We start from the raw sequence: 13842 nt of genomic DNA, 5'->3' as shown, positions 1-13842 counted from the left end.
TAAGGTAAGCAAAAATTGTTGTAAAAAAAAAAATCCCTTAAGAGCAAGGATTTATTTACACCTCTGGTTTAATTGCTGAAGTATCAGCAAGGCAATCCCATTACAGCTGACTGTGACTGTGTGGTACAAACACCTCTTGAAAAGAAAAAGAAAATAAGCAAAATGACAGAATCCTTCAGGTTGGAAGGACCTGCAGGAGTCCAGCCTCCTGCTCAAAGGAAGGCCAATACTCAGTTCAGACCAGGGTGCTTTCACCAGCTGGGTCTTGAAAACTGACTCAAAGAATGAAGAAGCTTCTCTAAAAAATGAAAGCCTCTGATTCTTTACATGTGGTCATTATTAAGACAGTTCAGAGATCACTCACTCACACTAGCCCTAAGCCAGTGACAAAACTTGATCTTTTTCTTCATTAAATATCTTTACAGTTAATGAAGTTCAGAGCCATTGAATTACTCCAGCTTTCCAAAACATTCCAAAAGCTTTTCTTAAAGTGCAAAAAGTACCCACTATTACTAATGCTTAATAAATTTTTAATCAAGTCATGTTCACTTACAAGTGAGTCATGAGTAAATCTATACAGGCAGAGTTGAAGTGGAGTCTCAGAAGACAACTAGTGTTGACTCATTAAAAAAAAGCAACTGGGTTTCTCACAGCCTGGGACCAGTGTCTTTAAGTGGAATAAGTCAACTTGAATTTCATTTAATGACATACGTTAATAAGCTTGCACATTAGTTTTTAACGTGAATTGTCACAATTCCATCACTTTTCCCCAATTCAAGATACAATACAAATCAGTTACCACAGACAAACCCAAATAAGCAAACACACAAAAGCAAACTTACATAAGGAGTGATTTGTGGCACAATATTTGTTTGGGGATGATGGTTCCAATAGACTTACACCAAATGACAGGTTACCTCATTCTCTACCACCTACATTTCTGATGCTTTAAATAAGCTTCAGCATTTATTGACTGAGTGTAAGAGCATCTCACATGAAGATCAACACATTTATTCTTCCATATAGTGTGTTTAACAGCATAAGCTGACAAAGTAACACACATTTTTACAGGCCTACATAAATCCATACTTTAAGCTTTTTTTTCCCTCCTCCTTTTCAAATAAACCCCCCATCTGTTAAATGCACAGGAAGCGACTCCTGCCATATACAAGTCCCAGGAGGTATAGCAAAGATAAAAATAGGTGACTTGAGATGTTTAGGAGTTTCAATACTCATTGACCAAAACCTGGCAAGAATTAATTTTAAAAAATAGAAAAGACAGAGAAACACAGCCAGCAGGGTATCTATCTTTGAGTGTTAGCCCATAATCAAAACCTGCATCTCCTCTTCCCAGCCTGCTCTCGAGACCAAACCAGAAAAGGTACTAGTGTAAGAGGCGGGCAACTTGGTACCACACAGTTCTCCAACAGCAGTGCAGAAGGTGGGCTTTTCTCCTGAGGGCTTCCTACAGCACAGGAGACTGCAGAGAGATCCTTGTGCTCCCATCAACAAGTATGAAGGACAAGCCCTGGGTAAGGCAATCCAGTTTAGCCAGAGAAGAATGTTCCTCTCACTTCCTAAGGATGATTCTTCCTCAAAGTCTCCCAGGCAATTCACGCTGTTAAAACTTACGCAAAGATTCACCATATCTCTTTACAGTCCTCAAAGAAAGTTCATTTTGGATTAAGGTATTGTATCCCGTATCAGCAGAGTCATGAATATCAGTATTAAATAAAAAAAGTGTTAATAAAATGATAGAAATTTTGAAATAACTGAGAATCGAACCAAAAAACCTGGAATTTACTTAAGACACAAATGCAGACACGAGTCACCAACTGAGACATATTCAAGCTCTGCCTCAGGTTCACACATTGTTTAATTGGTCTGAGCAAATAAGTACTAGCAGTGCAAACAATACTGTTACAGACAAATTTCATAGACGTGCTTGGCCTTCATTTTAGTGAAATTAAGTCACATGAACAAAACACAGAAAGAACATCTCACTACATCCACAGGGTTCAGCATAAATAATGCCTTTGAGATGAACAGAAACCATTTGCGTCTCAAGAGTGCTAACAAAGTAACCAGTCAGACACTCTGATGATGGGCTCACCATAGCAAAACAGAACCTAAAGTTCTTCCTGTAAAACTGTTGGTAAAAAATTTCTCAAATACTCTCATCAATTTGCTACTATACAGACTTAAAAAATGAAACAAACAGTAAAAGCTTGTAGGTTAGTATTGTTGGTTCTTTACTTTGTGATCTCTTTGAAAAATCTGTATTAATTCTCAACATCAGGAATAAATCCATTGCAGGAAATCATATGATCAAGACATTTTTTTTAAAAAGGGCTATAGAAATGCACAGAAGTCAAAATCCACACTAAATTTGCCTTTGCTTTAATGTCTCACTTCAACATCAAGTTCAGCAGAAAGGACCCATGTTGGGCCATACAGCTATTTCCAGTTTTCTAACGACACTACAACAAGCACAGGACTGACTTTAAGACATGGAACATACCACAGAGGAAGATGACAACACTGGACATAAAGCAAGACTATTTTGAAGTTTCATCAGGCATAAGAACATGCAAAGCCTTATAAAAAAAGCTCTGTATGCTCTTAACAGTATTAGAGCACAGGTCATTACAGTTACTATTTTGTAGGAAAAGCTAAAGTAGGAGTTGCAGAAAAATATGCTGTAAGAGTAGCCAGTCATTTCTTATTTGCTACGCAGCATCTAGGTACCAACTCTTAGATTACACTATACATACACACTTCACAACTGCTAGAATCAACAAGGCAAACTAACAATTCACCACTACCTCCGAAACCAATTAACAAGCTTGTAACATAAATACACTCTTCTAGTTAGCACTTTTGACATAGCTGTGTCCACTTACAAGATGAACCTTTCCTTTGACACTTGTTCCTGAAAATGTCATTCATAAAGTACTGTTGTTAAGTATGCCATAAGAACATGAAGTTTTAGATTTCTCTTTGCTTGAGCTTCTTGCCAGCAGAGATGCTATATGCATGCTGTTATCTCACTCAAGGTGCTTAGGTAAATCAGGGTAGCTTAACATCTTTTACAGAAGCTTCCCCTGACTTATGTGCCAGCCACAGCACACAGGCACGGTTCCTAACAGTTATGCTCATAGGTGGCACCTTGTCTGACCATCATAACTTTACATCTATGCCTTTGCAACTTCAGCATAGCATCCTGCTGTTAAGCATTTCAGAATACTGACAGAAGTGGTCATGTTGACACACAAGTTAATCAAGTACTTGTTTGCAGAGCAGGACTTCATTACAGCGACATCTTGCTGGGGTTGCCAACAGTCTCCTTGACTCAGGATGGGACAGACACATATCAACTGCTGGTTTAAGGCCTAATGAGTCATCTAGTAGCTATACCTTTTACATTGTCATGAAAAAAAGCTGCTAAGTAGTGGTTGGATATCCAAAGAAGTTTGCCCTGTACTAAGGTTTGTACTATGAATGAAGCATCTCAGATAGTTGCTCCCTACTCAATATTAAAATCAAACCGGAAAGATTCTCAGCTGCCCACTACTTGAAATCCCAGCAAGTAAGAAGAGACTTGACAGTACTGCTTCCATCATGACATCACACTTTTTATGACCATCACAAGGGATTCAAATAATACCATCCACTGATCTAAAAACCAGCCTTTTTCTTTTTTTATGAGATCCCAGTTTCAGATGGTGTCCAAACTTCTGTTAGGTCCATTTCCTAATTGTAGTGCTCAGAAGCCAATCCCTTCTTGTAAGCCCCAGAGCCGAAACAGAAGTCCTGTTGGGCTTGGGATTCCACCTGGGCCATGGTGCATATGAGGGAAGCATTGACTATTCACAGAAGCAACCTACCTGTGTCACTCTATTAAGCAATAGGAAGCATTCTCAAAACTGGGGGATGATGAGAGATATCCCATCTGATGGAAAGCTGGGAAGCCATTACCCACCTTTTTCATGTCAGAGAACATTTTACAGCAGGAATGTAGGGAGGACATTTCTGATACTAAAGCACAATCTTCCCTCTTGTTTAATTTTGCACTCCATTATAGCAAAACTGTCTTCTGCCTACCACATGCTTTATGTCCATGTGAGGAAGAAAAAGAAGAGTACTCTTAAAAATACTGTATACATTGAATGCTATTCTCATTCTTACTAGTCAAGCTGAAGATAATGGAGATTAATTTGAAATGTTACCTTCCAAAGTAAAATACAGTTTGTCCAGAGATCATTATGGACTATTAAAGTAAATCATGGTCAGAAAGCATATAGATTTCTAATTATTTAGGGTTTTGCACATGCATTTAGAATGATAAGTGTGAAGGGCACTACAAGATAGGAAAAAATACCCTTGTTGCATATATTTAAATAAATCCAGTCATCCTCTTCTCTGCTATCCACATAATTAAAGCAAGTATGTTTTTACAAAACAAATGATTTAAGTCTTTCAGAACAAAATAATATTGTCTACAGGTGACAGTGCATTTCTCAAGCAGTTAGGAAGCCATAAACCTAAGACAGGAAAGTACATTTGTCATTTCCTTCTATTTATGTCACATTTTTATCTTATGGTGGGTAAATACATTTTTAAAAGTCATTAACATTTACTACACAAAAAGTTTGAACTTACATGCCATTACTATAGTAGTGGTTTATGCTCAGAGAGGGAAACATTGGGCTCTTACAACAGGTAATAGTGGTATATTGTAATACAGAGATACAGCCACTACAGTTCCTTATCCTCTGCTGACAATAGATATTTTTGTTATGACAAGTAGTGTACATAGAAAATATTTACCTGCCATACACATTTTAGTATTAGAGTCAAGCTAAAAAAAAGGGAACCCTAAGGAATTTGACTGTATTTGACTATTCGACACATCTGTAATGGTTAATGTTTCTAGGCAGCTCCTGGAAAAATCATCAAAACTGATGAGTGAAGGGAAAAGCAGCAGATAAATGAAACTAAGAATCTTGTCAAGAAACATAAAAACGTGGTTAGAGGTCAGTGAAGGACAAGGGGAGGGAGGGGAAGAATTCTAGAAAATTCCTGGCTGAGGTTTCCTATAAGGGTAAGGCAGAGAGCTGCCAGAAACAGACATGCTGTCCCCCGGGGAGCAGGGGGAAGGAGCACTGACAGGGTGTCAGGATCACAGCAGGACAGGTGCTCCGTGTAAGTTAAACCCAACTCCAGGACAAGGAAATGGCAAAGCAAGTGTACCCCCAACCCCTGGCTCCAAAGAAGCTCGGCAGCAGAGGAATTAGAGGAATGCCTCTATCTGCAGCTGTGAGAAATGAAGAAAGGAACATCTCAGTATCTTCTCCCCCGGCCCCCCCAAAATGAAATGCTGCGCTGCAACCAAAGAAACACCTAGAAAGCCACTAGCTCATGAACAGTATTTAGGAAGCCTTATAGCAGAGCAGAAAGAAGCACTGGTGCTGTCAGACATATGGAGCATGCAAACAATTCACTAATTTAAAGTGTTAACAAAATGACGGCAGGTGCAGCAGGAAACCAGCAACATCAGGTTGAGGAAGAGCCCCATATTTTAACAGGCACATTGCAAATTCAGCATCTGGCAAGACAGACCAGGAGAGGGTATTTTGGACTACAGAGACACCCGCAACAAATGACACAGGCAGGCGACTGAGGGGGCCTCCGAGCACAACACTGGTCTGGAAGGCAGCAGACCCGCACTGCATTTCCAGCTCACCCCTGCCATGCCATGCGGGCAGGTCACCAAGGCTCTCGCCAGGTGTCCGTTCTGGCCACGACAGGAGGGGAGCGCTCATCTCACCAGCACTTGCAGAGAGCCTAGCAGTAGAGGTCAGGATCTCATTCAAGACCTCCGGATACTACTGTAACAAATCATTGCTGATGTGGTTTTTTGCAATGCATACAAACAGAAGACCAGTAAGTCCTAAGAGACCAAACACTCAAAAAAACCTTCTGTCTTGCTAAAAGTTTAAGTAAACCAAAACCACCACTTGAGTACTCCTTTTTGAAGTGTGATTCTTGTCTGCTGGTGAGAGCCCAGCTCCCTCCCACCCTACCTAGGAAAGGTGAGCCTCTTCCCTTAACTTCTGCTACAGGACATGACCCATTGTGCACAGAACTTCAGTTCACCAACAACAAACTCACAATCAAGTTTTGTCCCATACTGCGTATCACCTCTTGAAGGTGTGCTTCCTTTATCTTCTTGCCTTGCCTGCAGGGACTGCAAGTTCCTCTGCATAAGCAAAAACATACAGGAGGCAAGTAGTCAGCTTTTCCTGCTAGTAAGCAGCAGGCCTAAGGTAGAATATTATCTTAATTCTTGAGTTACGAGGTTGGACTGAGTTTTCTTGCACCAGATCACCCTTGCAGAGGTCCATTCTACTTGTATTAAAAGGCTTCTAAAGAGAGTTCTCCACAGTCTCACACAGAATAGCTTAATCCCATGTACCAGTGCCGTATTCTGTATCAAGTTGGTTGCCTTCTGGTCTGTTCCTGGGAAGCAAGGGAACAGTTACATACCATATTTGTTATGTCAACTTTGCACATATTTCATTTTGTCATCCCCTTAAGTCTTCCGTTCTTGGAAGAAGAAAAGCCCAAATGCTTTTTATGTTATATCTCAGTTTGAAACAAAGGCTAAATTCACAGGACATAAGGTGAGCAGGTAAACTGGTAAGCAAATACAGGAATTGCAGTGAAAGAACACTGATAATAAGACAGAAAATTACTTTTCTATTCAGCCTATTTTGTAAATTCAGTCATTTTCTGGACAGATCTTGTTCACTAGAATGAGTTCTGATGAAAGATTTTACTATGCTATTTACCAGCTCCTTCAGAAAAAAGAAAATCAATGTTCCCTTGTATGATAAATAGTCTTTGTTATCTCTTTGGAGTATCAGGTTACCCATTCCAATCCCATTAATAGCTTGAAAGCATTGCACTGTATTCAGCGCCTGTTCTTCATTAGTCCTGTTGCCCATCAGTGCTGATTCCACTACTTGAAATAAATAGTCTCAAACACGCATCTTATTCATTAGAAGTTTCTGTCCTTGCTCCCAATGAAACCAGTGCAAAGGCTTTGATTGACTCGGAGCTGTGGACGAAGCCCAAAGCAAGCCCACACACATACGCAACATGGAGGGAGCGGTTCCGATGAGCGAGAGCAAGTTTTAAAAAGCCACACAATCACTTTCTGGTGACCAAGGACAAGGGGATTCCACTACTGCCGTATGTTTCTCTCTGGATGTCAGTTATTCCAGGTAGCAATGCCAGTTAATATTGCCAGCCATACAGCTGCAAAGGCACATTTAAGCATTTGGTATCTGGATTCCCAATATCAACTTGTAAATTTTATTAGCTGTGCCATCTTTCTTCTCCAGGAAGAGTTTGACATGTGCAGACATGTGATGAGTTCCTTACTGTCTTTCCTTCCTTCACATGTCACATAGAAGCCAGAGAAGCAAGACAAGGATCTCCAAGGATCCTACAAGTCTTTAAGAAGTATTGGCCAAAAAAAAGTCCAAAAAAAATTGCCAATTACATGCAGCTTTTCTACGGCTTTAAGCTTAATATTAAGAAACACAAGCTCACAACAAAATATCTACTTTTCAGAAAGCAACAAAGAATGCTTTGCTTTCTATCTCAGTTTACTTAAGAGGTGGTGATCACAATCAGTACAGGCATGGCAGGAGGGAGGGGAAGGGAGAAGAGAGAAAGCAGATACGATCTGTTGAAGATCCCCAAACAGTCCGGTGACAAGAACAACAGACTCTCCAACTTCTAAAGCTACACTGTCTCCCCACTTTGGCAGAGACACAAAACATCTGGCCGCCTAGTGGAATTACAGCCTTTCCTTATCCGTGCTCATGGAACTGCTGACTGATGATAAAACTTAAAGTTTCAAAAGGTTGCTCCGGAAACTCCAAACCCCCCTTCAATAACAGCTTGAAAACATTGACAAACACTTCAGGAGTCCAAAAAATCTTTTAGCAAAAGACTTTCAGTTCAGCTGAAACAAAAGGAAGTTACAGCTCTTAAGATTAAAGGGAAGCATACAATAAAAAGATAGCACCAACACTGCCGCACCGTTTTAAAACTGGATGATCTAGAGACACAGCAAGGTGCATGCTGGAAACACATCAGGTACTGGTGCAGTAAGGTAAGCAAGATGCAAGGTTATACCTAGTACAGCTTTCAAAGCAAGTAAACGAATTCAAACTACAATATCAGCCCTGGAGCAAGGGCAGAAGCTGGATGGAAGTCAGTTACATTACACATTTCTAGAAGTTTCCCTCCCCTTTCCACTCAAAGGGGTAGTAAGGCATTAAAATGTGACATCTCAAAATACCAAAAAACCACCACAACTGCTGACGCTTGGAGAAAGAGCCATCCTTTCAAAGGCAGAAATGCCACATCACAGTACAAAGGCAGGAGTAATACTACAGCAGAGGACAACATTCAAGCTTACCTTTAGAGCTGTGCTTGCAGGTGAAAAACAAATCCTGGAGTGCCTCACAATTTTTCAAAGCTCAAATATCCTCTTAGTGCATCTGCACAATCATTTTCCATTCATAGAGGTTAAACCCTCTTAACTGAAACACACATTACTCTATCTACAGTACTTGTCCCAATCTTCAAAATGAATGTCAGTCCCACACAGAAAAACTTCAAGGATCTTTACAGGTTGTCAATAGTTTACTTGTAGTCTCTCTGTCACTATTCCCCTCTGAGTTCCAGTATCTGGGACTACAGAGAGCACAGAGGCCACAATTTTAAGATTCAGTTGGCAACCACAAATTGAGACCTGTCTTGCACAGTGGACTCTGACATCAGAATTCAAGTAAAAACATAAATTACAGCACTTGGAATTGGCAGCATTCTATTGTACACAGTTTTTTAGTTTGTTACCGTGGATTGAATAATACACGAGTACACCGTTTTTCTTTGATTTGTTACCACAGATTAAATTGCGGAATATTTCCCCACACTCCTTCTGAAATAGCACAACATAATTGGCTCCAATCTTTTAAAATAGAGGACTTTACTAGTAATGTTTTGGAACTAAAACTAATTCAGTAATGAATATTGCTACCTTCGCAAACACTTCAGTCATCTGTCAACTGTCCCATGTATTTTGGGAAAAAAATATTCACTAATATATGTATTTACTCATTTAAAATACAGGTGTAGTTTGTTACACAGGAAAAAGAGACTACAGAGATGACCTTCTGTCCTCATTACCATTCTTCCCTTCTTGTGCTAAAGATAGCATAGAGAGTAAAAATAAATAAATCCTCAATAGCATTAGGAATCAGACAATGTCATGTTGAAAGATACCCTAAATGACGAGCCTTATCTCTTCTCGCTGGCTGGGATGGCAGGGGGGCTCTCACCCATAGAGGGGGGGAGCGTTTAAGCCTTTGCTAGGTGGTCTCCTTGCAGTAGGCTCCATTCCCAGCTGTAATTGCTTGTCAGTCCTAACTGGATGCCTGAACGCTCTGGAATAGTTCAGCAAAGTATTTAAACAGATGGATGGTACAGGCCACTGGAACAAAACTCGTTTTTTCTCTGGCTATGGCTCTCTTTCAGCACATTCCTTTGAAGTCTGTGCCACTGAGGAATCAACAACAGCTGAGAAACATGTGTTATCATACAACATTGAGCGCAGCAACAATATTGCACAGCAAGACGCTTTTGTTCAATAATCCTGGACTATAGAAAGCATTACAATGGCTTTTGTTGTGGGTAAGCCCTTTTTCCAAGCACGACAAGAAAGTAAACAGATTCCTCCCCCCTTTAAGGAGTAACTCAAAAGTAAAGAGGTGAATTCGGCAGATTTCTCAAGTGCCTCCCATCTAAAAGCTTACAGTGCCTATCTCCTCAAGTCCTCTCAGATATAGTCAACGCTTTTACATTATCACAAAGATGCTTACAGAGATCCGAGGGAAATAACAGCCCAGAGGGGCCCAGGCTGCAGTCCCCATGGCAGACGTAGCAAGCCCCTATAAGTGGCAGTTCAAACCCACCTTCCTTTCCCAAGCAGGACAAGTTCTGTGGTCCCACCTTCATGGGTAACGACCAGGAGAGACAAGCAGCAGCATGGCACCGCTCGGCACACGCAGGCCAGTCTCCCCCCTCCCCGTATTTCATCAGTACAGAGAAAGATGACATACAGTCCTCAGAACAGTAACAAGAGAAATCAACATGGAAGTCCTCTCATCAGCCAGGAAAACTATTCTTGTCAAAGCTATGAGATCACCATACACTTTGAAGGGGGTTAGGAAGGAGAGCAAGAATTAGTTATTTATGAAATGGAGTTTGAGACTAGACTAACTGTCCAGATTCAGAAGCGCAGAGATACGTGCATATGCAAGTGGACAGTAAGTTATAACCCAAAGCTGATGCAGCTGCAAGTTCCTCTTCAGTGAAAACGAGATATTTGATTCTGTGGAAAGAACTACCTGCAACAGGGTAGAGCCTTGTATTCACAAAGTTTACAAGTCTCAAACGTTACAGGAAGAGAGTGTAATATGTCCCATTACACTGTAAAGTCCCAACCCCGGCACAAAAAAAATTACAAGAAAACCTGAGCTTTCAAAAAAGCCCTAGAAAACCACACAACATTTACATTTAATTTCAAGATAGAGATCTTAAAGACTTAAAAACCCAGGCAAAACCCTAAAATTAGAAAACAAACAAAAAACCCGCATGTACTAAGCCAATCTCATAATTACAGAGCTCACAAAAAAAAAAATACCAGGACCTGCATGCATCGCGCTGAGGGGGGTCCTCAGCCCAGTCCCCACAAGACAGTTTTCCACCCTGCAGTTCAATTTAATAGAGTTTCTTTCGGGAGAGGCCAACAGTGCCCTTCAAATTCAGCTTGAGGCAGACTGTTAAGGTACCACAGAAGAAGCATGCACCAATATTGTCAGAGACATACAGGGGATAAAAATAACTCTAGTCTCAAAACCATTAAAGCAATGCAAAAATCCTATGCTGCTCTCAAAATAAACGGCAATGATCAAGAGTTCTGCTTTACAACTTTCAAAGAATGAATATTAGCACAAGCAAAACTACCACCCGACAAGCATTCAAAACCACAACTAAACAAGGAGTAATGTGTTTTACACATGATTTTAAGAATAATTACGTGTAAAGCACTCAGAGACTGAGGAAAATCCCCATATCCTATGAGGCGCAGGCAGCTTAGGCAGAGGTCATACTGCCATACCATGGCAGAAGCAGGAACAGAACCCAGCATCCTCAGCTCTGCATTTCAGCAACTAAATCTCCTTCTTTCTATCTAACCTGTTCCTTTTCAGGGCTTCCCTCAAAAGGATTTTAAAAAGTGATGCTACTCAACTTAATTTGGCTCTTTAGAATTATCAGTGGTGTTTCCAAAAACAGTCGAAGGTACAGTTTAAAAGATTTATTCTTGCTAATATGACTCGTTATTTTTCTCCTTTTATTTCCCCCTATCCCAAAGTTTTTCATCTCCAGTAAAGATAAAAAAAGATGATGAATTCAAAACAACTGATCAAATTCTGTTGGGCTTGTGGGGGTAGGGAAGGAGAAGGATGGAGAGATTACTTAAGTGTAAGAAGTGAACCACCTTAACTCTCTCAGTTGTCCTAAAGGGCATACAAAGAAACACTATGAATGCTAAGCAATCATTTCAGTTCCCACAGCAATTCATCACGTATCAAACCATTTTTTTTTTTGCTATAAGACACAGAGAAGTACTTCTAGTTTAATGTCTAGCCTACTTTCTAATTAGATATCATCGAACAAAAGTCAATCTGAAATGGTACTTTCTCTCTTCTTTAAAAAAAGAGGAAAAAAAATAGGGCTTACTTAATTTGCAATTTAGCCACACAACCTTGTGGTCTTCTGGAATGGTATCTATCAACAGAGGTAACGCAACACAACCAAGATCCACACTGTTTCCTTCTGACCTAAAAAGTTGACATTTTGTTCATGAACTATGTATTCTCTACTGAAAAAGACACAGCTCCTTACTTTTACAACGCTTAACACAATCACACCACTACCAAACACAATTAACTGGGAGCTTGAAAACCTTTAAACAGGTGTCTTTGCAGAAATCATTAGGCAATTGATTTACTTGCTCTCCACAGCCCAGCACATACTTAATTTTAACGTGTGATGCTGACTAGAGCTGAGGCAGAAGCTTGTGAGGGCTGAACCAGACTTCATAAACCACACGACAGGACTTTTTTTTTTTTGTAAGCAGTTTCCAGCAATTTTGTTAATGTGTCAACCTCCGATATATCTGCAATTTTGGGATGGCAAGCGTGACAGGTGTAATTCTAAAGGGGACACCGAAATCTGTAACCTTCCTCCCCTTCTGATTTTCCACACTGATGAAACCCACGAGCAACACTGAAACGCAATTTAGCGCACCGCTCGGTTGGCATATTAAAACGCTGCTTTGCTGTACAGAAAACAGGTTGGCACACACCAGACTACTACAACCCCAAACCGGATCCCGGAGCGGACCTTCCCAGTGACAGTTTAGAGCTGCATAAACCAGGTAGCAGAATCCATTTTCCTACCCTTTAAACTTCATGCCTCTGTACTGTCCTACTGTACTGTATTTGCTTATGCTTTTCTCGTCAATACTCTCCCCCACACAGAAAAAAATAAAGTCTCATACATTCCCTGCTGGCAAAACAGATTTTCTTTTAATCTTTTTTTTCTTACTGAGGGAGAGAGCGGGAGGGGTTGGGGCAGGAATAAGAGAGATTAGTCGTGAAACAAATCGGCACCGTCTAGAGAGGAGAAAAAAACCACCAAAACAGTCCACGTCGCAAAAAAAAAAAAAAAAGGGGGGGGGGGGAAATAGGTTTAATTTTATTTTCAGGGACAGTAAGAGGCAGAGGAAAAAAGACAACTACTACAAAGATTTCTCCGTGTAAGAAAAGTAGCTTCTGAACTCCCTTTCCCAAGGACACCGAGAAATACCCCTTACTTTTCCACACGACGCCCGAAGGAAGGAGAAAGACAAAATGCCAGGAGAGAGGAAAAGCTGGCGGGAGCTGGGGAAGCGGCGCAGGAAGAAGCGAAGGGGCAGGAACGAGCGCGAGCGGGCAGGGGAGAGGCGCGAGGGGGGACAGGGGAGCAAAACAGGGAAAAGAAAAAAAAAATAAAACTGAAAATCCGAGGGGAAGTGGGAAACGGACAACGCGGCCGGGAAAGTTGGCGAGTGCCGGCAGAGGGGAGAAGGGGGCAGCGGGGGAGAGGCGGCAGAGAAGGGTCACCAGCCCCGCAGCGGGGACGAACCGAAAGACGCCGAGGAGGAGAAGAGACCGGGGCGGGACGCGGAGCCGGGTGGGCTGCGGAGAGGGGCTGCGGCGGGGGAGGGAGGGAGGGAGAGAGCGGAGCAGGGCGGCGGGGGAAGGGGAGGAGGGCGGGCTCCGGCGGGACGAGACCGCGCCGGAGTTGGCCGCGCACTTACCGCTGCCCCGGCGGCGGCCGGGCGCCCGTCCCGCGGCGGCTCCCCGGGCAGCGCCAACGGCCCCAACGGCCGCCGGCTCCGCCTCGCGCCCCGCGGCGGGCGGCGCGGCCGGCCCGAGGCGCGGCGCCCGGGGGCTCGGCTCGGCCCGGGGGCTCGGCTCGGCCCGGCCCTCCGGGGCGCCCCGCTCCTCCCCCGGCCCCGCCGAGCAGCCGCAGCCGCCGCCTCTCGCCCGGCCGCGCGTGGGTGTCCTCCGCCCGGAGCGGCCGCCCCCGCCTCCTTCCTGCCTCTCCCTCGCTCCCCTTCACCGGGAGAGACATGTAACGGAACTGGGG

At 42.5% G+C, this 13842-nt stretch overlaps 1 protein-coding gene across 1 annotated transcript in view; it reads right to left on the bottom strand.

The window, feature by feature from the left end:
* The window catches only part of RASSF8 (Ras association domain family member 8), a 96051-nt gene extending 82435 nt beyond the window's left edge, over positions 1-13616 (bottom strand). The window contains exon 1 of the mRNA XM_087766815.1: positions 13511-13616. The gene's annotated coding sequence lies outside the window, so the exon portion shown is untranslated. The remainder of the gene's footprint in view (positions 1-13510) is intronic.
* Between the last annotated feature and the right edge of the window lie 226 nt (positions 13617-13842).

The sequence above is a fragment of the Nipponia nippon genome, unplaced genomic scaffold, assembly GCF_047370975.1.
Source record: "Nipponia nippon isolate SJK-2023a ecotype South Korea unplaced genomic scaffold, ASM4737097v1 scaffold_3, whole genome shotgun sequence".
Classification (NCBI taxonomy): Eukaryota; Metazoa; Chordata; class Aves; order Pelecaniformes; family Threskiornithidae; genus Nipponia; species Nipponia nippon.
The sequence above is the reverse complement of the archived record's forward strand: the minus strand, read 5'-3'. Positions and strand labels throughout refer to the sequence as shown.